We start from the raw sequence: 26,261 nt of genomic DNA on the forward strand, positions 1-26,261 counted from the left end.
ATCTGTTTTTAGACTCATATCCAACAAATGTTAAAAATATTGTTTTCAAAACACTTTATTTACTGATAATACCTTATATCTCTACAGCACTTAATCACTTAGAAAATATTTTATACAAACATTATTTCAACCTTATTTCACAACTACCACCCACCCATGCATTTTTGTATTTTTTCAATCAATATATAATTTTGAGTAATTATTAAGTGCCAGATGAAAGCATATAACTACATATTTATAAATGTATTTTTGGATTGAGGAAATTGAAGGTGAGGGAGATTAAATGACTAGTTCAGCATCACAAAAGAATAATTTTTAGATCCAAGGCTTGCACCCAGAGAGTAAGATGAATCCAGCACCCTTCTCATTACTTTTCAGTTTGGGAAGGTGGTTTATTCCGGCAGTGCAAATGACTAAGACCTTTTGTTGCTAGGTTAGGTTTCAGCTTTACAGTGTGTTTTTCCCCCCCACCAGAAGTAAATCTTCCTTCCATGTAGGTGGCAAGGCTAGTTCAGGAACTAGAGAAATATTGTGATATCTGTGTTTTATCATTTCTAGAAGGAGAGGAAGTAGAAGAAAGATAAGTCAGGTATGTAATGTCAATTTGTGTCACCTTGTGATACATTTATGGGTCTAAAATTATGTAACCACCACTTCTGTATTTGTATGTGTGCTGGAAGATCAGCCTCAAATAACACTTGTGATGTTATTTGTTGAGTACTTTCTTTTGAGAAGCTTACACTGTTCAAAAACTTATCTTCCTAATTTTTACACCATTGTGGTAAGAAAATAGTGGCACAGGGAATTAAAATTACTTGGACAATGTCAGAAAAAGTGTGAGACAGAAGAGTTGTGTCTATACTCAAAAACTGATTTAAATACATCTGAATTCAGTCAAAGCATCAAATAACAGTGGTAATATTAATATTAGAACTTTATTGTATTAATTATTTATTATATTAGTTCTGTATTCAACTTATTGTTCTTTTAGAGAATCCAACCATGTTTCATTAGGATATAGTTGCAATCAGCTTTCCTTGCAGTATTTATATAATGCCAGCAAGGAAACACTGGCATATATATTAGTCAGGATAAACTAGGTTATGCTGTGGTAAAACATTAGCCATGAATTCTGGTGGTTTAATACAATAAAGGTTTATTCTGCATCAAGTTACATGTTCAAAGCTGGACAGAGGCAGGATCTGCTCCAAAACTCAAAAACTCTGATTAAGTGGCGGGGGGCATTGACATTTCGACATGAGCTTTCAGAGTTTGCTGCAGTAGAGGAAGGGGGAGACTGGAGAATTGCACAGGGAGGTTTTCACTCCCTCACCCTGGAAGTGACATAGTCCTTTCCATTCGCATTTCTTTGTCCAAGACAGTCACACTGGCCTGCCTAACTGCAAGAACTCCTAGGAAGTTTAGTTTCCCATGTGTCCCGGAAGGAAGGAGGGCTGAATATGTAGTATTTATCTCAGCATGTTTGTGGTACTCACAGCACATATTTGGGATCTGAGAGTAGAGAAGATGAAAAAGTGTGTAAAATAATAGTCTGAATAAAAGAAAACAAAACTGGCTACTCAACACTGTGTATAATTCTGCTTAGATCAAGGTATATGTTTATCAATCCATCTTTCTACATATTGCTGATACATCATAAATCATTTCTTTACATACTGTATCATTCAGGGTTCTCCAGAGAAATGGAACCAATAGGATGTATGAATGTAATTTAGAAAGAAATTTATTGTAAAGAATTGGCTCATGTGATTATTGAGGTTGGCAAATCTGAAATCTGTGGGGTAGGCTGGCAGGCTAGAGACCCGGAGAAGAGTTGATTTTGCAGTTCTAATGTACAGATCATCTGCTGTAGAATTCCCTCTTGCTCAAAAGAGGTCAGTCTTTTGTTCTATTCAGGACATTACCTGACGGGACAAGGCCCACCCACATAATCGAAGGCAATCTTCTTTATTCAGAGTTCCAGTTTAAATGTTACTGTCATCCAAAAGCACCTTATAGACATATCCAGAGAAATATTTGTCCACTTATCTGGACACCATGGCCCAGCCAAGTTGACATATAAAATTAACCATGACATATTCTCAAGTATAACTCCACCTACCAGCTATGAGAGAAAGGATGATGGACTTGCCCTTATGACCAATAACCTCAGCATGAAATATTCTTTTGTAGCCACATCCAGATATATGATTCCTTGAGAATCATCAAATGATTTCATAATAATCCCTTCAGAATTACTGCAAAATGTTTTGCTTTCAAACATTAAGCTTAGAAATGAAGTCTAAAACCTAATGGCATTGTTTTATCCTGATTAGTTTAGTGATTCCTTTACAATATCAGTTTGTTTGGAGGATTCTGAATTACTAAAACACTACAGTTTTTTAAATAAAAGTTTTCCTTAGAGTTTCATTAAAGCATGAACATATTTCTACCTGCCCAAATAAAATTTTAAAATGTGTATTAAAACTAGATTCCTTTCTGTTGCTGAGAATTAGGTACTTAGAATTCAGTAGCATGTTAAAAAGAAGGCAAAGTATTTTTGCCTGAAAAAAAAGTCGTCCAACTTTTATAAGTAGAAGAAAGGAAGAAACGATCAACTACCACAAAATAGCTGAAACACAGAACTTCATGAAATATGTTTTTCACTACTTTTTCTTTTGTGATGAACACTGGTAAAACACATAATCTATCTCTGAATTAAAAAAACAAGCATAATCAAGTTGTCACTTATTTCTAGAGCATTGGATCAGGATTAAAAAGATAATATTGGGGAAGATTGGGATTGATATATATACACTAGTATGTATAAAATAGATAACTAATAAGAACCTGCTATACAAAAAAATAAATAAAATTCAAAATTTGGATAGAATCACCCTTTAAAAAAAAACCAAGATAATGTTGGTAAATTGCTTTGAGATTCTCAGATAAAGGGCATTGAGTAAGAAAGTAGCTAGCTAAGTACTGATTATAATACATTCATACGCACACACTTGTGTGTGTGTGTGTGTGTGTGTGTGTGTCATGATGGGCGCTACATGTCCCTGTGTTATGTGGAGCAAAGATTCACAGCCTGGGCACTACTGACATTTTGGGTCAAGCCGACTGTTGTGGAGGGCTGTTCTGTGCACTGTGGAATGTCTACCAGCATCCCTGGCCTGTATCCAATAGATGCTAGCGACACCCCTCACTCTGTTGTGACAGCCAAAAGTGTCTCTAGACATCGCTAGATGTCCCCGGGAGGGCAGAATCGCCTCTGATCTAAAACCACTGACTTACAGGTTACGACAGAACTAAAGTGAGGGAGTTTGAATATGATAAAATTCATAAATTTGGCTAAAAGGAAGCTTTCACATTTAAAAGAGAATAAAACAGTTATTTTTTTAAGGTGATAGCTTAAAGGAGACTTTCTTTGAACTTTACAAGCTGACCCCCAGATTCATATTGGTGAACAAAAAGACAAGAGTAAGATAATTTTGAACAAAATTGGTAGAGGAATTGCTCTTTTGATTAGTTGTTATTTTGATTAAGGCAGTGTGCTGTTGGAATAAGAACAAATAGACCAATGAAACATGATAGAAAGCCTAGAAACACACACAAGACACACCTAACATTTGTGGGACCTAGGACGAGGGTGCAAATGGAGGTCCGTATATCACATGTTTAAATATTTAATCAAGCTAGCAAACAATTAAAGAAAAAATGTTTTAGATTTTTACCCTGACATGTAAACCTTCATAATGACCTGAAAGGCAAGTTTAAATTTGTGGTTCTTGGATCCCTGGAGTTCTCTGAAAGAAAGTGATGGCGCAGGAAAAGCAGGCCTCAGACTCCAGCTCCTAAGCCTTTGCCCAGCCCTGTTCTCTTCCCATTCCCAAAGGTCTCATGCACTTATCTGTGTGGACAGCAGGGCCTTAGCCTGTACATCCAAGATCTTTCCACAAATCCTTCAAGACAGCTTCCACTTGGCCAGCCTCATGCTTATTGGTGGTACGGTCTGCCTTTGAGGGAAGCAGACTGTGCAGGCCCCATAAGTAGGCTCAGAATTGTGGGGCAGAAAATTCTGGGATCCAAAATATCTACCACTAGATAGGCTTAAACTTGGAACATGGGCTCTGGGTGGGCAGATCCTTTGCCTGGCCACCTCCTCTCACCATAGAAAGGGATATGGCTGGATGGGAACCGGAAAAGACCCTTTGAAACATGGATCCTAAGCTAGAAGCAATTCTTGGAGTCCGTGGGTGGTATTGCACCAGTGTATATGGAAATATTTTTATATGACAGCGTTTCAAACCAGGGGGGAAAGACAGGAACGTTCAATATTGGATTGAATTAATTGGTTATCCATATAGAAAAAAAATAAAATTGTATCTCTTTCTTAGAGCAGCACAAGATAAATTCAAGCTACATTGAATACCAAGATACTAAAAGCAAAGCTCTTATCTCAGGGAGAGTATCACGTTAGACCATAGGGGAAAGCCAGACAGGTAAAGCACAAAAACTATCAGCACAGGCTCATAATTGATGTCCTGTTGAGAAATTTGAAGGAATGTTACGTTATTCTGTAAACGTTCACTGGAGTGCAGTTTAGAACCTCAATTCAAAGTCTCGGTTTGTTTAAATGAACAATATAATTGTGGTGACCACATCACTGAAGCAGGATTAATTCTTTCCTCACCCCTTTCCCTCCCAAATCTGGTTCACATGTCTGGCTGATAATCCACACAAGCACCAGTGGGGTATGAAAAGTTGTATTACTCACACAATGAAGCTTTCTGGGGAGAGTCAGGCACCCAAGTAGATAAAAAAGTCTATGGAGCCCCAGTCTAATCATGAGAAAAACATTAGACAAATCTCAGTAGAGTTACATTCTACCAAATACTTGACCAATACTCCTCAAAACTGTCACAATCATTAAAACAAAGAAAATCTGAGAAACTGTCAACTAGAGGAGACTAAGGAGAGATGACAACTTAATGTAATGTGGTCCTCCCTATGGGATCCTGCAACACGAAAGGGACACTAAATAAAAACTAAGGAAATCTGACTAAAGAATGAACTTCAGTAATTCATTCATTGTAACAAATGTATCATACTAATGAAGGTGTTAATAACATACTAATGAAGGTGTTAATATATATATAATGTGCAAACCATATGGGAACACTATACTATTTTTGCGTTTTCTGAAATCTAAAACTATTCTAAAAATAAAGCTTATTTAAAACCTTTATTAAAGCTTTATTTTATTTATTTTTATGTTGGGGATAGGAGTTAATTTATTTATTTATTTTTGCTGTGTTGGGTCTTCGTTTCTGTGCGTGGGCTTCCTCTAGTTATGGCAGGCGGGGGCCACTCTTCATCGTGGTGTGCGGGCCTCACTAGCGCGGCCTCTCTTGTTGCGGAGCACAGGCTCCAGATGCGCAGGCTCAGTAGTTGTGGCTCACAGGCCCAGTTGCTCCGCGGCATGTGGGATCCTCCCAGACCAGGGCTCGAACCCGTGTCCCCTGCATTAGCACGCAAATTCTCAACCACTGCGCCACCAGGGAAGCCCCTAAAGCTTTATTTTAAACAACTAGGACCAAAGGATCAATGAAAGAGAATACAGTCCCCACACAGGGATTATTCTCATAATGGAATTTGGCGTGTGAAAAAGGTAGTTTTACCAATCATTGGGGGAAATGTTAGACCTTTTAAGTAATATTCCTGGGGCAACAGGTTTACACATACTGAAATGTTAAAAATAGATTCCTAGTCTCAGTATTTACAATTACATTTCAGATGGATTAGAAACAAATGCAAAAAGCAAAACAAATATTTTAAAGGAAGTTGTAGGGAATAACTTTGTAATAGAGGAGTAGGAAAGGCTGTTCTTAAATTAGATACATATGGAATAAAACAAAAGAAAAAGGTTAATTTGATAAAAATTAACTGGAATTTAAAGCTAATTTAAATGAGGGGTTAAATCTAAAAACTTCAATATGATAAAAAACAAAATAAGCAAAGGGTAATGACAGTCATTCACCAGGACAAGATATATGCAACTCAAACAAATGTCAAAGAATTACAAGCAAGAATATACATATAGAAAGAAACTCTACAGATTAACAAGTAGAAGTCAAACAACTCAATGGAAAAATAAATCAGAAAAAGATATGACCAGGCAATTCATAGAAGAAGAAATTAAAAATATTCATTCTTATTAGTAATTACGGAATGCAGACTTAATGAAATACTAATTATCCACCCATCAGATTGGCTAGACTTATTGGAAAATTGCAATTATTAACTGTTGCAAAGAATGAGAGGGAAATTACCAATAATTTTGGTGGGAGTTGAAATTGATGTAACTACTTTCAAGGGTCACTTGGCAATATGCAGTGAAGATGAAGACGAGCACATAGCACTAAATGTCTACAGAACAGAAATTCTCACACAAGTTCGCAAGGCTTTTCATTGCAATATCATTTATGATAAGGAAACACGGCAAATGTTCTCAGTGTAGATCAGTGGAGGAAACAAACACTTCATGGTATATTCTTACAAAGAAATTTTCTGCATTCATTGAAATGAATGAAATATGTGTATTATCGTGTTATATTTTGAATACATATTAAGGGAAATACAGAAATTGAAGAAACATATATGAACATGAACAAATGATAAGCCAATTTCAAATCATGGTTATCTAGGCATTAAAACAGACTCCTAAAATTTTTAAGTGGCAAGTTTTTATTAATTTCATTTGAATAACAATAGAAAACGCAGAAAGAAGGTTTACTAAATCTTGAGAACTTACAACAATTTTCCTTTTGCTAAATAAGATTAGGGAATTTTTCCTTTTTAATTTTTTTAAACTTTATTTTATTTTTTTTAAAGTCTTTATTGAATTTGTTGCAATATTGCTTCTGTTTTTTGTTTTTGGTTTTTTGGCTGTGAGGCATGTAGGATCTTAGCTCCCCGACCAGGGATCGAACCCGCACCCCCTGTACTGGAAGGCAAAGTCTTAACTACTGGACCTCCAGGGAAGTCCCTACTTTTTTATTGACACCTGCAAAATACATAGTTTGGCAAAAGCTGAGAAAATGACAGAATTTTGAATTAAACTTTTATTCACTATCTACCTCATACTATGTTTATATTCCTTAAATTTATGCACATTATGTCTTTAGAAAAACTATCTTTGTCAACAACATTTTACTTGAAGAAAGGGACTGTTTTAATTTCTGTAATCTCTGTCCTCTGCACAGTTTCTAGAGCAAGGGAATCACTCCAAAATTGCTGAAGGAAAGAATGAGTAGTGCATCTTAGTTGCTATAATACAAATGCCTAACAGCTAGCTGTTATGCCCTGGTGGCTATAACGCAATGTTCTTATTCATAAATTATTTAATATTTTTGTCAATATGATCAATTTAAAAATATTCTACTTGCTTTTAAATATAAAATTTCAACCATAATTTGTTATAATAGCTACCCTGTTTTCTGTAATTATTTATCTTCTGTAAATTAGATTTATATTATCTATAATTGCAATTAAATATATACATAATTAAATATAATGTATATCAGTGGTTCTTAACTGGGGGTAATTTTGCCCACCAAGGGGCATTTGACAAAGTCCAGAGATATTTTTGGTTTCCACAAATGGAGGGCATTTACTACTGGGGTCTAGAAGAAGGTAGAGGCCAGAAATGCTGCTAAACATTCCACAATGCAAGGGATAGTTCCTCACAAAAAAAAACCTTAGCTGGACTAAAATGTCAATAGCGCTGTTTTTGAGAACCCTGATTTATATTGAAGGGAGAAGGAAATCTATTCAAAGATGAATTATTAAACTAATTCTTCAAAGTGAGCAAATGTGTAACAGAGAGCAGGATCTCCTAGAATAAGAAATTCTAATGCTTGTTAAGGCTGCATGTTTTGTTCGTTGTTTTACTCCTTCTCTTCAGTAATGGTTAGTGGAGGGACCCCTGTCCTCTTCACTAAGTTTTACAGGACTGGAAGTCGGGCAGATCCTGACTGAGGGCAAACACTTACCTCTCTAGTGATTAGAAAAAAGGAGTTTTTGCCCAGAATAGAAACGATGAAGGGCAAGCCTCCCTGGATCCCTTGGTTTTATAACCTGTAGATACATCATGCAATTAAAAAAAGGAAAGGCAAGTACATAGTTACCAGCGTTAAGAAACAATCCTCTAGTGGAGAGCTCAGCTTTTGGGAAAACAAAGTAAAGCCAGATCCCGTCTCCACAGAACATATGAGGACTATACATGTACTTTGCCCTCATCTGTTTGAACATGAACAAAAACCATTAAATAAGCATGCAACGGCAGTGAATATAGCTTTAGTAAACAGCACCAAATGAATGGAGAAGGTAAATAATAAAAAACAATTGTGAAGATCATTCATAATCTTCTGTAGTCAATGGCGAGACTTTAAGTGTACTAAAGGCCAGATAATAAATTGTTTCACTGACTTTGCATATTTTTCCATAGCCTATGCAAATAATAACTGAAATTATGTTAATCTAATATGTTGAGGCAATCTTAATCTTAACTGTAAGGGCAAGAGGAAAATGATGAAAACTTGTTTATCACTAACCCTGCTGACATTGAATCTGAACTAAATTAATTTTTCCACCTTTAACAAATTGGGAAGACAAACATCAGATATATCTCACTGTAGGAAGAAAATGAAAAGTGTTATTATGATTACTGTGAAATAAAATATACACATCCCAAATATGAGATTAAGTACGTGTATATCCCCTAGAACCATACCTGCTTCACGATTATCACTCAGTTAAGTGTGAGCTACTGTTTTTATTAATGCTAAATCCCAGTACGGCTTTGAATCTAATAAGTATCTTGTGACTAACCAAATAAAGGAAACATAAGTGCAGTGTTCTCAGTCCAGAAGTGCTCATGTTGCTGATTCTAAACAGGGGAAAATATCTGAGGGAAAACCTATCTACTTATAAGAGGAATATATTTTTCTGAGATACCAGCACCAGTAAGAGAAATGCACAACGGTCATTCTTTGTGTCCAGCAAATGTTCTTTAAGCAACCCCTTTCCAGAGTCAGAGAAAGAATAGGCAATCTGAATGTGAACAGAAATCTAAGTAAGAAAAATCAATGATACATGCCATCTGCCAGCAAGAACAGATGGAATGACAGTTTTTAGCCATGTTGGGATGAGTGAAGGGAGGCATATACTGATTATGGTGAATTGGTGGAACATTGTATGGAATTCCACAGAAAGAGTAGCTCAGCTGAAAAGTGATTGTTCTGCTGATGATAACGTCAATAACATAAAACCAGCATGGGACCTATAAGAATAAAACCGTAGAATCTTATTAAAGTGCATAAAATGAGATCTGAGCAAATGTAGTACAAAAGAAAATGCATATTGAATATAATCACAAATCGGATGGTAGCAATAAATGCAGAGAGCATAAAGGTGTTTCTGGCAAGTAACATATTGAACATATACGACAACATAGTATATAATTCATGTTGTATTAAAATTTATTAGAAAGGTTTTTAAATTTTTGAAACAAGTGGTGTTATTTTGAACTACCTTTTTGCTATTAGCTACTAATTTTATTGCCTTGTGGTCAGAAAACATTGTCTAAAATTGATTTGTTGTAATTTATTGAGACTTGTTTTGTGAACTAGTTCATGATCAATCAGTTTGTAAAAACAATAAAGACAGATGGGGCAGAGGGAGAAATACAGTAGACAAATAACGAGGATCATGTTAAAAACTTTACTCCAATAATTTTGAAAACTAAAGTGAAAGTCACTCATAACAAAATTTTTAAAAATTTGTACTGGTTTATAACATTAAAGCAGAATCAACATTTAAAATCTACTTACTGGAAGTATAGTTGGATAGAGGGGTGGAGAGACAGATGTGTGGTAAAGCAAGCAGAGTAGAATGTTAATGGTAGAATCTAGGTGGTAGGAGCAGGGACGTTCACTAAAATTATTTCAACTTTGCTGTTTATTTGAGAATTTTCATAATAAAATGTTGGGGGGGAAATTCTAAGTATTTATGTAGTCAGTTTTTCTCAAGTCTTGGAAGAAAGACCATCCATACCTAAGATAAATGATTCCAGAGAATAGAAAAAGTGGAAAAGATACTCAACTCACATAATCAGGTTAATATAACCTTAGTAGTAAGATTGGACACATACAAAAAAAAGAAAAAAATTATAAACTAATTTTATGTATGAGCATTGCTGCAAAACATAAGAGAATAGCTTTATGACATTGTGGGCAGGGACATGTTTCTTAAGTAAATTGCATAGAGTATATCCATAGGGGCAAAAAAGGCAAAAAGCACAAATGCTAAAGGAAAAAACACATTTTACTATATTAAAATTAACAGTCGATTCAAAGATAATACGTCATGAAAAGATTAAAAATAAAAACAATCTGCCAACCAGAAGAATGATTATTATCTAAAGAATTACTATAAATAAATACTAAAAAGAAATAGCAGAAAATTAGGGAAAATATATTTACAGACAAAAGAATGTGAAATTCCAAGGGCTAATAAATATATGAAAAGATGCTCAGCCTCACAACACATTAGGGAAATGTTAAAGCAATATCAAGATAAAATTTCTATGGGAATAGCAAGCCCTGAAATATCTAACAATAAATGTTGACAACGATGTGGACAAATGGAAGCTTTCATACATTGCTGTCAGGAGTATTAAATGACTGCAGCCACTACTGAAAGCAGCTAGGCGATATCTAGTAAAATTGGGCGTGTCCATACTCTAGAACTGAGCAATATCAATTACAATGATCTCCTCTAGAAAAACTCATCCATGTGCACAACAAGCCATGTACAAGGTTATTACTAGGAAAAAATATATTGTCCATCATTAGGAGAATTGATAATGTTGTCCTTTAAAATAAAACCTAATGCTTTAGAGAAATTAAAATGAATAAACTAGATCTACATATATGAATACAGTTACTAAGAAAAATATATTGTAAAAATATACCCAGAGACTAATAATTTTATAAAACTTTTTAAAATTTATGCTTTCGTTTCATTTTTTTATACAGCAGATTCTTATTAGGCATCAGTTTTATACACATCAGAGTATACATGTCAATCCCAATCACCCAATTCATCACACCCCCACCCCCACCCCTGCTTCCCCCCTTGGTGTCCATACGTTTGTTCTCTACATCTGTGTCTCAATTTCTACCCTGCAAACAGGTTCATCTGTACCATTTTTCTAGGTTCCACATATATGCGTTAATATACAATATTTGTTTTTCTCTTTCTGACTTACTTCACTCTGTATGACAGTCTCTAGATCCATCCACGTCTCAATAAATGAACCAATTTCGTTCCTTTTTATGGCTGAGTAATATTCTATTGTATATATGTACCACATCTTACTTATCCATTCGTCTGTTGATGGGCATTTAGGTTGCTTCTGTGTCCTGGCTATTGTAAATAGTGCTGCAGTGAACATTGGGGTGCATGTGTCTTTTTGAATTATGGTTTTCTCAGGGTATGTACCCAGTAGTGGGATTGCTGCGTCATTTGGTAATTCTATTTTTAGTTTCTTAAGGAACCTCCATACTGTTCTCCATAGTGGCTGTATCAATTTATATTCCCACCAGCAGTGCAAGAGGGTTCCCTTTTCTCCACACCCTCTCCAGCATTTGTTATTTGTAGATTTTCTGATGATGCCCATTCTAAATGGTGTAAGGGGATACCTCATTGTAGTTTTGTTTTGCATTTCTCTAATAATTAGTGATGTTGAGCAGATTTTCATGTGCTTCTTGGCCATCTGTATGTCTTCTTTGGAGAAATGTCTATTTAGGTCTTCTGACCATTTTTGAATTGGATTGTTTGTTTTTCTAATATTGAGCTGCATGAGCTGTTTATATATTTTGGAGATTAATTCCTTGTCCGTTGATTCGTTTGCAAATATTTTCTCCCATTCTGAAGGTTTTCTTTTCGTCTTGTTTATGCTTTCCTTTGCTGTACAAAAGCTTTGAAGTTTCATTACGTCCCATTTGTTTATTTTTGTTTTTATTTCCATTACTCTAGGTGGTGGATCAAAAAAGATCTTGCTGTGATTTATGTCAAAGAGTGTTCTTCCTATGTTTTCCTCTAAGAGTTTTATGGTGTCCAGTCCTACATTTAGGTCTCTAATTCATTTTGAGTTTATTTTTGTGTATGGTGTTATGGAGTGTTCTAATTTCATTCTTTCACATGTAGCTGTCCAGTTTTCCCAGCACCACTTATTGAAGAGACTGTCTTTTCTCCATTGTATATCCTTGCCTCCTTTGTCATAAATGAGTTGACCATAGGTACATGGGTTTATCTCTGAGCTTTCTATCTTGTTCCATTGACCTATGTTTCTGTTTTTGTGCCAGTACCATATTGTACCATATTGTCTTGATTACTGTTGCTTTGTAGTATAGTCTGAAGTCAGGGAGTCTGATTCCTCCGTTTTTTTTCCTTCAAGACTGCTTTGGCTATTCAAGTTCTTTGGCTATTCCGGTTCTTTTGTGTCTCCATACAAATTTTAAGATTTTTTGTTCTACTTCCATAAAAAATGCCATTGGTAATTTGATAGGGATTGCATTAAATCTGTAGATTGCTTTGGGTAGTATAGTCATTTTCACAATATTGATTCTTCGAATCCAAGAACATGGTATATCTCTCCATTTGTTGGTATCTTTAATTTCTTTCATCATTGTCTTATAGTTTTCTGCATACAGGTCTTTTGTCTCCCTAGGCAGGTTTATTCCTAGTTATTTTATTCTTTTTGTTGTAGTGGTAAATGGGAGTGTTTCCTTAATTTCTCTTTCAGATTTTTCATCATTAGTGTATAGGAATGCAAGAGATTTCTGTGCATTAATTTTGTATCCTGCTACTTTACCAGATTCATTGATTAGCTCTAGTAGTGTTCTGGTAGCATCTTTAGGATTCTCTATGTATAGCATCATGTCATCTGCATACAGTGACAGTTTTACGTCCTCTTTTCCAGTTTGAATTCCTTTTATTTCTTTTTCTTCTCTGATTTCCGTGGCTAGGCCTTCCAAAACTATGTTGAATAATAGTGGTGAGAGTGGACATCCTTGTCTTGTTCCTGATCTTAGAGGAAATGCTTTCAGTTTTTCACCATTGAGAATGACGTTTGCTGTGGGTTTGTCATATATGGCCTTTATTATGTTGAGGTAGGTTCCCTCTATGCCCACTTCCTGGAGAGTTTTTATCATAAATGGGTGTTGAATTTTGACAAAATTGTTTTCTGCATCTATTGAGATGATCATATGGTTTTTATACTTCACTGTGTTAATATGGTGTATCACATTGATTGATTTGAGTATATTGAAGAATCCTTGCATCCCTGGGATAAATCCCACTTGATCATGGTGTATGATCCTTTTAATGTATTGTTGGATTCTGTTTGCTGGTATTTTTTTTTTTTTTTTTTTTTTTTTTTTTGCTGTATGCGGGCCTCTCACTGTTGTGGCCTCTCCCGTTGCAGAGCACAGGCTCCGGACGCGCAGGCTCAGCGGCCATGGCTCACAGGCCCAGCCGCTCCGCGGCATGTGGGATCCTCCCAGACCGGGGCGTGAACCCGTGTCCCCTGCATTGGCAGGTGGACTCTCAACCACTGCGCCACCAGGGAAGCCCTGTTTGCTGGTATTTTGTTGAGGATTTTTTGCATCTATGTTCATCAGTGATATTGGTCTGTAATTTTCTTTTTTTGTAGTATCTTTGGTTTTGGTATCAGGGTGATGGTGGCCTCATAGAATGAGTTTGGGAGTGTTCCTTCCTCTGCAATGTTTTGGAAGAGTTTGTGAAGGATAGGTGTTAGCTCTTCTTTAAATGTTTTATGGAATTCACCTGTGAAGCCATCTGGTCCTGGACTTCTGTTTGTTGTAAGATTTTTAATCACAGTTTCAATTTCATTTCTTGTGATTGGTCTGTTCATATTTTCTATTTCTTCCTGGTTTAGTCTTGGGAGGTTATACCTTTTTAAGAATTTGTCCATTTCTTCCAGGTTGTCCATTTTATTGACGTAGAGTTGCTGGTAGTAGTCTCTTAGGATGCTTTGTATTTCTGCGGTGTCTGTTGTAACTTCTCCTTTTTCATTTCTAATTCTATTGATTTGAGTCCTCTCCCTCGTTTTCTTGATGAGTCTGGCTAATGGTTTATCAATTTTATCTTCTCAAAGAACCAGCTTTTTGTTTTATTGATCTTTGCTATTGTTTTCTTTGTTTCTATTTCATTTATTTCTGCTCTGATCTTTATGATTTCTTTCCTTCTGCTAACTTTGGGTTTTGTTTGCTCTTCTTTCTCTAGTTCCTTTAGGTGTAAGGTTAGATTGTTTATTTGAGATTTTTCTTGTTTCTTGAGGTAGGCTTGTATTGCTATAAACTTCCCTCTTAGAACTGCTTTTGTTGCATCCCATTGGTTTTGGATCATCGTGTTTTCATCGTAATTTGTCTCTAGGTATTTTTTGATTTCCTCTTTGATTTTTGCAGTGATCTCTTGGTTATTTAGTAACGTATTGTTTAGCCTCCATGTGTTTGTGTTTTTACGTTTTTTTCCCTGTAACTGATTTCTAATCTCATAGCATTGTGGTCAGAAAAATTGCTTGATATGATTTCAGTTTTCTTAAATTTACTGAGGCTTGATTTGTGACCCAAGATGTGACCTATCCTGGAGACTGTTCTGTGTGCACTTGAGAAGAAAGTGTAATCTGCTGATTTTGGATGGAATGTCCTATAAATACCAATTAAATCTACCTGGTGTATTGTGACATTTAAAGCTTCTGTTTCCTTATTTATTTTCATTTTGGATGACCTGTCCATTGGTGTAAGTGAGGTGTTAAAGTCCCCTACTATTATTGTGTTACTGTCGATTTCCTCTTGTGTAGCTGTTAGCAGTTGCCTTATGTATTGAGGTGCTCCTATGTTGGGTGCATATATATTTTATATCTTCTTCTTGGATTGATCCCTTGATCATTATGTAGTGTCCTTCCCTGTCTCTTCTAACATTCTTTATTTTAAAGTCTGTTTTATCTGATATGAGTATTGCTACTCCAGCTTTCTTTTGATTTCCATTTGCACAGAATGTCTTTTTCCATCCCCTCACTTTCAGTCTGTATGTGTCCCTAGGTCTGAAGTGGGTCTTTTGTAGACAGCATGTATATGGGTCTTGTTTTTGTATCCATTCAGCAAGCCTGTGTCTTTTGGTTGGAACATTTAATCCATTCACGTTTACAGTAATTATCGATATGTATGTTCCTATTCCCATTTTCTTAATTGTTTTGGGTTTGTTTTTGTAGGTCCTTTTCTTCTCTTGTGTTTCCCACTTAGAGAAGTTCCTTTAGCATTTGTTGTAGAGCTGGTTTCGTGGTGCTGAATTCTCTTAGCTTTTGCTTGTTTGTAAAGCTTTTCATTTCTCCATTGAATCTAATGAGATCCTTGCCTGGTAGAGTAATCTTGGTTGTAGGTTCTTCCCTTTCATCACTTTAAGTATATCAATGCCACTCCCTTCTGGCTTGTAGAGTTTCTGCTGAGAAATCAGCTGTTAACCTTATGGGAGCTCCCTTGTATGTTATTTGTTGTTTTTCCCTTGCTTCTTTCAATAATTTTTCTTTGTCTTTAATTTTTGCAAATTTGGTACTATGTGTCTTGGTGTGTTTCTCCTTGTGTTTATCCTGTATGGGACTCTCTGCACTTCCTGGACTTGGGTGGCTATTTCCTTTACCATGTTAGGAAAGTTTTGGACTATAATCTCTTCAAATATTTTCTCTGGTCCTTTCTCTCTCTTTTCTCCTTCTGGGACTCCTATAATGTGAATGTTGTTGCGTTTAATATTGTCCCAGAAATCTCTTAGGCTGTCTTTCATTCTTTTTTCTTTATTCTGTTCCGCAGCTGTGAATTCCACCATTCTGTCTTCCAGGTCACTTATCCGTTCTTCTGCCTCAGTTATTCTGCTATTGATTCCTTCTAGTGTAGTTTTCATTTTAGTTATTGTATTGTTTATCTTTGTTTGTTTTTTTAATTATTGTAGGTCTTTGTTAAACATTTCTTGCATCTTCTTGATCTTTGCGTCCATTCTTTTTCTGAGGTCCTGGATCATCTTCACTATCATTATTCTGAATTCTTTTTCTAGAAAGTTGCCTGTATCCACTTCATTTAGTTGTTTTTCTGGGGTTTTATCTTGTTCCTTCATCTGGTACATAGCCTCTTCATCTTTTCTATCTTTCTGTGAATGTGGTTTTTGTTCCACAGGGTGCAGGATTGTAGTTCTTCTTGCTTCTGCTGTCTTCCCTGTGATGGATGAGGCTATCTAAGAGGCTTGTGCAAGTTTCCTGATGGGAGAGAATGGTGGTGGGTGGAGCTGACTGTTGCTCTGGTGGGCAGAGCTCAGGAAAACTTTAATCAGCTTGACTGCTGATGGGTGGGGCTGGGTTCCCTCCCTGTTGGTTGTTTGGCCTGAGGCAACCCAACACTGGAGCCCACCCAGACTCCCTGGTGGGGCCAGTGGCAGACTCCGGGAGCGCCCACACAAAGGAGCACCCCCAGAACCTCTGCTGCCAGTGTCCTTGTCCTCACGGTGAGCCACAGCCATCCCCTGCCTCTGCAGGAGACCCTCCAACACTAGCAGGTAGGTCTGGTTCAGTCTCCCCTGGGGTCACTGCTCCTTCCCCTGTGTCCTGATGTGCATGCTACTTTGTGTGTGCCTTCCAAGAGTGGAGTCTCTGTTTCCCCCAGTCCTGTTGAAGTCCTGCAGTCAAATCCTGCTAGCCTTCAATTCTGATTCTCTAGGAATTCCTCCTCCCGTTGCTGGACCAGGTTCAGAAGCCTGATGTGGGGCTCAGAACCTTCACTCCAGTGGGTGGACTTCTGTGGTGTAAGTGTTCTCCAGTCTGTGAGTCACCCACCCAGCAGTTATGGGATTTGATTTTTCGTGATTGTGCCCCTCCTACTGTCTCATTGTGGCTTCTCCTTTGTCTTTGGATTTGGGGTATCTTTTTTGGTGAGTTCAAGTGTCTTCCTGTTGATGATTGTCCAGCAGCTAGTTGTGATTCTGGTGTTCTCTCAAGAGGGAGTCTAAAACTTTTAAAACACTCTAAACACAGTATTATAAATTGCTTTTACATACATACAAATGTAGAAAAAGTATGAAATCATGCATAGATGGGATGATACATACCAAATTGAGGGTTGTGATTACCTCTGGGGGCAGTAATGAGTTGGGAGGGTTTAGTTGTTTATTTCTTTTGGGAAAATATATGGAACAGATACTTAAAACTATTAATTTATAATTATTTCTTAATTAATTTATTAAGTTTTAAAATTTGCACAATGGGTCCATGGGATGGTAAATACACTCGTGTTGTTAATATTATGTTCTGTACCTTTCTTTATGTTTGGAGTGTTTCCTAATTAAAAATTAAAAATAGATTAAAAGGATTGATATACATGGAATATATTCCTAAGACTGTGATGTTCATTCTCTAGATAAAACATTGAGTCAAACCTGTCACATATCAGACACCTGAAACAGAATTGTGGCATTTCTCCCCCACTCTACCCTTACTGCATGTCACCTCACCTCCCCTACCCCCTCCTCCACCCCAGCTCATAACAAGACCTGCTTTCATAAATGATGTTTTGTCATTATTCTATGGGCTTTTATTATAGGACATTCTAAGAAACAGTTCAGGAGCTTAATTATTATAATAATATCATTAACGATGGGATCTTCTATATCACCAAGGTAGAAAGGCACATGACAATATGGGGAGTATCATAAATGCAGTATAATATATTTAGCTTAGACTGATTTTCCCACATTTATTTTCTCTATGCTCTTTCTTCCTCTGTTTTCTTTTAAAATTTTTCTCTTTTATTTTAATAGCTGTAATCCAATTGAAATCCTTCTTGGGAGGAAGTCCAGAGAAAAGTTTAGGAATAAACAGATTAACAGAAATTATCAAGAGGATTCAAAAAAGTATTTGAATCCCTAATCCTTCTCTTGAGTAAAAGCAGTTATTCATATAGGCAAAAACTCATTTTATGAACAATACTAAAATTGTAAGGACTCTTTATTTAAAAGAGCTTCCTAAAAACTAAATATATGCATTATATCTTATAATCCTAATAGTTAAGTACTATTATTATGATCTTTTACAGTCAGGAAAACCTAAAGAGTTAAATAACTGGGCCAAAATAATGCAACTAGAAAATGGTAATATTCAAGCTCTGGTATTTCTTACTCCAAAACCAGGCTCTTAACTGGTTTTTCTTTATTACCTTATTGAAAAAAAAGATTTAAATTGAGGTGACATTGGTTTATAACATTATATCATGACATAAGTTTCATGTGTACAACATTGTATTTTGACTTCTGTATACACTACGGTGTGCTCACCACCAAAAATTTAGTTTCCATCCATCACCATACAGTTGACTTCCTTTACTCCTTTTGCTTCTGCCTCTTCCCCTCTGGTAATCACTAGTCTATTCTCTGTACATTTGTGTTTTTTTGGTTTGGTTTTTGTTTTTCAATTCATTTTGTGTTGTTCGGTTTTTATATTCCAAATATGAGCAAGATCATACAGTATATTTGGTTTTCTCCATCTGACTTATTTCACTTCACATGATACCCTCAGGTTCCATCCATGTTGTCACAGATGGCAAGATTTCATTCTCTTTTAATGGCTGAGTAGAATTTCATCATACGTATGTACATATGTGTATACATTCATTTGTCGATGGGTATTTATGTTGCTTCCATATTCTCACTATTGTAAATAATGCTGCAATGAACATAGGGGTGCATGTATCTTTTTGAATTAGTTTAACTCTTTACTTTTCTAATCTTAAATTAGACGATTCTACTCTGGCAATTAACCTATATACAAAGGCATTTTAATAATATTTTGATAAGATTGTACAAAAATCTTCCAACTGCAATCTTTAATTAAGTCTCTCTTCACCTTACTTCCCCACCCTCAGCCTTCCACAACTCTACTCATACAATCAAAACATCAGCCTGGTATATCTTCCTTAAAATCAACTGATTAATGAATGAGCTTTTCATATCAGATCTTTATGATCTCATATTTATCCAAAAAGTGAAAATGTGGACTAAATGGTCTTTTCCAGAAGAGCATGGTTGATTTTAATATTTTTTCCTAAGAGGGATAGGAATATATATGATGCATTTTCATGAAGAAATCCTAGAACCTCTCACAAGGTCTTGCTTTGGAATTAAGCTTTGTATTGATACAATGGGCTGAATCAGCCCACAGCTAATTCTAACCTCTGAATAAGGGGAAATAGCTGGTTTTCCAACTCTTCCAAGAATTCCTGTACTTTTGTAGGATTCAGAACAATACTTGAGAGACAGAGGGCACTATTAAATCATCATTTGTTTTTTTTGTTTGTTTGTTTGTTTTTTGCGGTACGCGGGCCTTTCATTGTTGTGGCCTCTCCCGTTGCAAAGCACAGGCTCCGGATGCGCAGGCTAGGTGGCCATGGCTCACGGGCCCAGCCGCTCCGCGGCATGTGGGATCTTCCCGGACCGGGGCACGAACCCGTGTCTGATGCATCGGCAGGTGGACTCTCAACCGCTGCGCCACCAGGGAAGCCCCATTTGTTATAATTTTTAAAGAGAATTTTTTAAAGGGATTAGAAAATGTCAACAAGAAATTTTTGGAAAATCTCCTAATTCACAAGCTGACATTTCTTCATGGAGAAGAGTTAGAAGATATACTGGAGATGATTGCTTTGATAATTCTGATATTGTTGCTTTGCCTCTGAGGGGGCACTTAATCAGACTCTAATGAAAGTGAACAATCTGAAAATTCCTTGAGAACATGCAATTATGGTGTGATGCATCTTTCAATTCACTCACTAACATTCTGAGTCCTTTAAAAAGGTACTCCAGGGCTTCCCTGGTGGCGCAGTGGTTGAGAGTCCGCCTGCCAATGCAGGGGACACAGGTTCGTACCCCGGTCCGGGAGGATCCCACATGCTGCGGAGCGGCTGAGCCCGTAAGCCATGGCCGCTGAGCCTGTGCGTTCGGAGCCTGTGCTCCGCAACGGGAGAGGCCACAACGGTGAGAGGCCGGCGTACCGCAAAAAAAAAAAAAAAAGGTACTCCATCAGCCATTCAGATAGTAGAAATGAAAAGCAGATGGATTGTGAAGGATAAAAATTGGAAGAGAAAAATGAGGCTCAATATCACTCCTGCATGTGCGGAGTATTGCTTCCATCTCTTCAGTTTACCAAAGCTCAGGTGTAGCTGGAAAGTGATATCTCAAAGAGCCAATCTGTTAACAGCATCTGCCATCTCCACATTTGTTTTTATCATAATTTACTGTTTGTAGAGAGAGGGTTTAGAACAACGTAAGAAATAAATCTTTACAGCTGCTCCACAAAACGCTTAACACTTTACTAATGCAAAACATCACCAATACTGAAGAGACTCTGAAGGCATACCTGGCCAACTTGTGTCACTAGAGACACTTTAAGAATCCTACTGGAACTGAGATCTTAAAAGGACCCAAGGCTCAGTGAAAAGCAAAGATGGAAGGCTATAATTTGTAATTAGCAATTAATAAGTAAGGTTGAATGTCCAGGAAAATTTCTGCAAACCTTCAAGCTTTCTACAGTCTTCTTTATGTTTTCTCCATTGATGTAGACAAAGTACAAGGATACACGAAATATTTGCAGCCTGAGTTGAAGATATTTTAAAGACATTAGACATCCTATTGCCTCAGGAATAGCTGGAAGTAACATTTTAAGTACTCTCAATAGGTATGAGTTTTTCCTGTCTGTCTTGACACTCAAAAATGTATATTTTTATTACTTTTTAAAAAGCATTCTCACCACACACAGACACACACACACACGTGCGCACATGCACAGGCAAAGATAACTATGTGAGGTGATAAATGTGTTAATTATCTTGACCTTGGTAGTCATTCCACAAAGTATATAAAAATCAAATCATCACATTGTATACTTTAAAAATGTATTTTTTAAGTTAAGCTTTTTTACTTTGACATAATTACAGATTCACATGCTTAATACAAAGAAGTCTCCTGTAGTTTTTACCCAGTTTTCCCCATCTTGTAAAACTGTAGAAAACATCACAACCAAGATATTGACATTGATACAGTCAAGATACAGAACAGTTCCATCCCCATGAAGATTGCTCTTGTTGCCCTGTTACAACCATACCAACTTTCATGCTGTCCTTTTTTCACTCATCATAATTCTCTGGAGGTTCATTTTAGTTTGTAATGTATCAAGAGTTTGTTCTTTTTTAATGCTGAGTAATATTCTATGGTATGAATATATCACAGTTTCCTTAATGATTCACACTTTGAAGGACATGTGGTTGTTTCCAAGTTTTGACTTTACTAATAAGCTGCTATAAACATTCGTATGTAGGTTTTTGTATGAAAAACATTTTACATTTTCATTTCTCAGGATAAATGCCCAGGATTGCAGTTGGTGGGTCAGATGGTAGTTTCATGTCCAGTTTTTTTGTCAAGAAATTGCCAGTCTGTTTTCCAGACTAGTTTGTACCACTTATATTCCCACCAGCACTGTCTGAGTGATTGTTTCTTCACACCCTCACCAGCATTTGGTGTTGTCATTATTCTTTATTTGGGCCTTTCTGACAGTTGTGTAGTAATATCTCATTGTGGTTTTAATTTGTATTTACCTAATGGATAGTAAGGTTGAGCATCTTTTCATGTATTTATTTAACATCTGTATATGCTCCTCTGTGAAGTATATCTTCATATCTTTTGCCCATTTTCTAATTGGATTATTTATTGTTTTAAGAGTTCTTTGTGTATTATCAATATTAGTCTCTGTGGTTCGCAAAAATGTTCTCTCATTCTGTTGTTTGTATTTTCATTCACTTAATGGGGTCTTTTGCTGAGAAAAAGTTTAAAATTTTGATGTCCAATTTATTAGTTTTTGCTTTTGTGGACTATGCTTTTCACGTCACTCTTTGCCAAGGCTTAGATCCTGAAGATTTTCTTCTATATTTTTTTCTAAAAGTTTTATAATATTATGTTTTACATTAAAGTATTTATTTAAGTCCATGATCTATATTGAGTTAATTTTTGTATAAGGTATGAAACTTAAAGGTCACAGTTTTGTTTTGTTTTGTTTTCTTGTTTTTATCTGTGGATGTCCACCTCTCTTGCATCATTCATTAAAAATCCAACTTTCCTCCATGAATTGCTTTTTTACCTTAGTCAAAGTTCAGTTAGGTATATTTATGTGGTACTACTTCTGGTTTCTCTATCCTGTGTCAATTATATGTGTCTGTTCCTTTGCCAATACTGTACAGTCTTGATTACTGTATCTATATTATAAGTCTCAAAGTTGGGTACACTAGTCTGGCTTTGTCTTGTCACTGAAAAAAAAAATTTAAAGCCTACTTTAAACGTCTTTGAATGCTCTTATTATATCCACAGAACCACCTAAGTACTGATTCAATATCCATAATGTTTGGCGAATAGATTCAGAAGAGTTTGCACAAGATGCAGTATAGCACATTATAGCAACTAGTACTTCAGTGTTTAGTTATCATGTCTGCTTTCCATATAAGTTTTTCCAGGAGAAATACCAAGGATTACTAGTTTAAAATATTCTTTCTTGAAAACTTGCTTTACATTTTGTAGAGTACTTGACTACTATCAGATTTTAAAAGGTAAACTACTAGAAATGCTCAAAAGCGCTTTAGGGAATTGTACAGAGTTTTGTTTCTTTGCTTACAGTATTTAGTCAAGTGAATATATGAAGATAAAGAAAACAGATGTAGGAGATGGAATGTAAATAGTGGCCAGTGAGACTTCCTTCTGCATGGGAAGACTGAGGTTCTTTATGACCTCACAGTTCTGGCTTTCCAAAAAAATAGGGAAGTAAATATAAGTGACACTAGCCTTCAGAAATATATTAACTATAAAGCTGGCTTTAACTCAAAGTATAAATTATCTAGCACATTAAATCTCACATATAGTCTCAACTACAGTTGCAATAACAGAGAATGTCGACTTCCAGTTCTGAGGATGGATTCTGGCCCTTTTCAAATTCTAAGGAGGACCCATGAGTAGGTTCTATATGGAGGAAGATCAGGGCATCCCAAAGCAACCTACCAGATTCCCTGAGGACAGGACTGTTCACACCCAGTAGATCCCCAACTCTGACTGGAAAACAGTCAGTAGACCCCAAATTCTGACCAGAAGTAATTACTTTCCCAGCTGAGATGGAGATTAAAAGTTTATGGAGAGGAAAGTCAAGGACTGTAGTAAAAATGACTTCCCAGATCCTGAGGAATAACCTGCCATTATTTATTATTCATTTAACATTTGTTAGATGAACCACAAAAAGCCCTGTGACTGTGAAAATAAAATATTCCTGTCGGACTGTAGCTTCTGTCAGAGACCTGCCTCCTCAGGTTGAACTGACTTCGAGGTTGAATTATTTTCTAAACAATTTTTCCAAGATTTAAACCTCTACATCCCCTAATTCTTTTTAGATAAAACAAGAAAGTATGTTATATCTGTCCCAACATACTTTCAAATATGGCCATGAAATCTTGAGTTCTGAATTAAAATAATAATTTTAAATTATATCTTTCATTCATCTGTCAGTGGACATTTAGGTTGCTTGTATGTATTGACTATTGTAAATAGTGCTGTAATGAAAATTGGGGTGTGTGTATCTTTTCAAATTATGGTTTTCTCTGAATATATAAAGATGTGGTATATTTATACAATGGAATATTACTCAGCCATAAAAAAGAATGAAATAATGCCATTTGCAGCAGCATGGATGGACCTAGAGACAATCATACTAAGTGAAGTAAGCCAGGCAGAGAAAGACAAATGTCATATGATATTGCTTATATGTGGAATCTAAAAAAATGATCCAAATGAACTTATATACAAAACAGAAATAGACTCACAGACATAGAAAACAAACTTATGGTTACCAGAGGAGAGAGGTGGAGGAGGGATAAATTAGGAGTTTGGGATTAACATATACGCACTACTATATATAAAATAGGTAAACAGCAAGGACCTACTGTATTGTAAGCACCCCCTTGGCCTTAGAACTTAGTTTTACTTTAAACTCTTAAGTCTTTACACAAGACAAAATAATAATAGTTTAGTCATTAAGCAAAGTCAAGGACCTTTAGTTACTCCTCAAGGGCTATAGATAATATTCTGAGCCATATCCTGTGAGCTGTTTTGCAGATAACAAAGCTCCTACCAGGTGGAGGAAGATGACCAAATTGTAGCCATGACAGAAGCAACTCCATTTCATAGAATTCCGAGAACTGGCCTCAGAATGATGCTGATTAGACCACCACATTACTGATTTAGAGATGACTCTTAGAGCTGACTCTGCTGCTCTGCCCCCTCCCTCTGCCAATACACCCCTGAAAATCCCCTTGCCCCCTGAGTGTCAATTGGGAGTTGGTTCTTGGACATGAGTCTACCTTATCCCCTGGTTGTTGGGTTCCACAACAATGCAACCTTTCCTTTCCTACCAATACTCGTCTCTCGAGTATTGGCTTTTGAGCGGCGAGCAACTGGACCTGGGTTTGGTAATAGTGTTGCACGGGGAACTATACTCAATATTTTGTAATAACCTATAAGGGAAAAGAATCTGAAAAAAAAATATGTATATATAACTGAATCACTTTGCTGTACACCTGAAACTAACACCTTGTACAACTATACTTCAAATACAGTAAATATCAAATAATTTAGGATATGAATATTATGTAGCTATCATAGTGTTGAAGTTGAAGAAAAAACTGTTTCTTACACATTTTTTTGTATGTTCTGGACTCATTTCATCTTATAGAAATATTATATTTTAAGCTAAAAGTGAAGATCTGACCACTGTCCTCAGCTTCACATTTGGATTATTTAAGTGAATTTAGTCAGTTCTTCTTGACTCTCTCATAAGTGCTGAGTAAATCTCAAGGTCAACAAATTCAAAATTGCATTCACGGAAGAACCTTTTCTACTTCCCAGTACCACCAGATAGGCTCCTTATCCAGACTTTACTGTCTTATTTAAGATCTGCACTACACACCAGTGATTAAAATTGGAGACTTCAGAACCATCCAATTAACTCAGCTTGTCCTGATTCCAAGTTTACTAGGGGGAGAAGATGATTATGATTAAATTTGACTCTTCTAGAGACCTCCACTCTTGGCAAGATGCAGCATTAGGAAAAGGATTTACCCTTCTGTCTGAAACAATTTTAAAAAAAGGAAAAATCTTATGAAATAACAGTTTTCAGACATTGGATATCAGGCAAAACAGGACAGTGGTCTCTGAAAGGGAGGAAATAGTTGAGTCCTATTATTGCTCCAACTCATAGCATGGGGAGAGTTTCCAGGCAGCATCTCACAAAAAGGGGAATCCAGGCAGAGTCTGGTGATAACCTAAGTTGAACAGATGGAGTTGGGAGTCTGGGGAAGACAGGTGGCTAGAGTTGGCAGGGCAGAGTACCAGAAAGGAGAGACATGCACAGATAGAAAGAGCTTCAGAAATTCTGTCCCCTATTCTCCTGAATACTGATCAACACATATCTGTCAGAAAACTACCTCAGGATAAGGAAATAATCACTCAAAATTATTAGATGAGATGATCACAAGGGTCACACAGGGTTGAGAATAATGCACGTTCCAATCAGAGTGGAAAACCTCAAAATTAATGGAACATCAAGTACAATACTCAGAAAAATATTGCCTCAGCAGTGAGGCAAATGCAGTCCTAGATTAAAGGTTGTTTTAGTCTTACCCAATAAATCTTAAGAGCAAACTGTTTACAAATAACTGTGCCCCAGAATAACACTCAATAATATTTATAGAAATAAAAATATAGATAGTATTAAACAAAGTAAAATCAGCAATACCTGGCCCTCAATTGAAAAAAATTACCAGGCAGAAAAAGAACAAAAATAACGGCTCTTAAAAGAGAGGAGAATCAAACAATAGGAATGGAGGCAGAAATGAAAGAGATGATAAAATTAGTAGACAAGAACAGCAAAAGTTATGAAACCTATATTACATATGTTCAAGAAGGTAGAGGAAAAAATGAGTATGCTGAGTAGCAACAGGAAAAATATATAAGACCCAAATCAAATTTCTAGAGTTGAAAATTACAATGTTTGA

The 26,261-nt window shown here is 36.2% G+C and overlaps 1 protein-coding gene across 1 annotated transcript in view; it reads right to left on the minus strand.

Moving 5' to 3' along the window:
• Window positions 1-1,138: 1,138 nt before the first annotated feature.
• Window positions 1,139-26,261, minus strand: part of SLC13A1 (solute carrier family 13 member 1) — a 112,059-nt gene continuing 86,936 nt past the window's right edge. Inside the window, exon 16 of the mRNA XM_065883419.1 lies at window positions 1,139-1,512. The gene's annotated coding sequence lies outside the window, so the exon portion shown is untranslated. The remainder of the gene's footprint in view (window positions 1,513-26,261) is intronic.

This window comes from Phocoena phocoena, chromosome 9 (assembly GCF_963924675.1).
Source record: "Phocoena phocoena chromosome 9, mPhoPho1.1, whole genome shotgun sequence".
Taxonomy (NCBI): domain Eukaryota; kingdom Metazoa; phylum Chordata; class Mammalia; order Artiodactyla; family Phocoenidae; genus Phocoena; species Phocoena phocoena.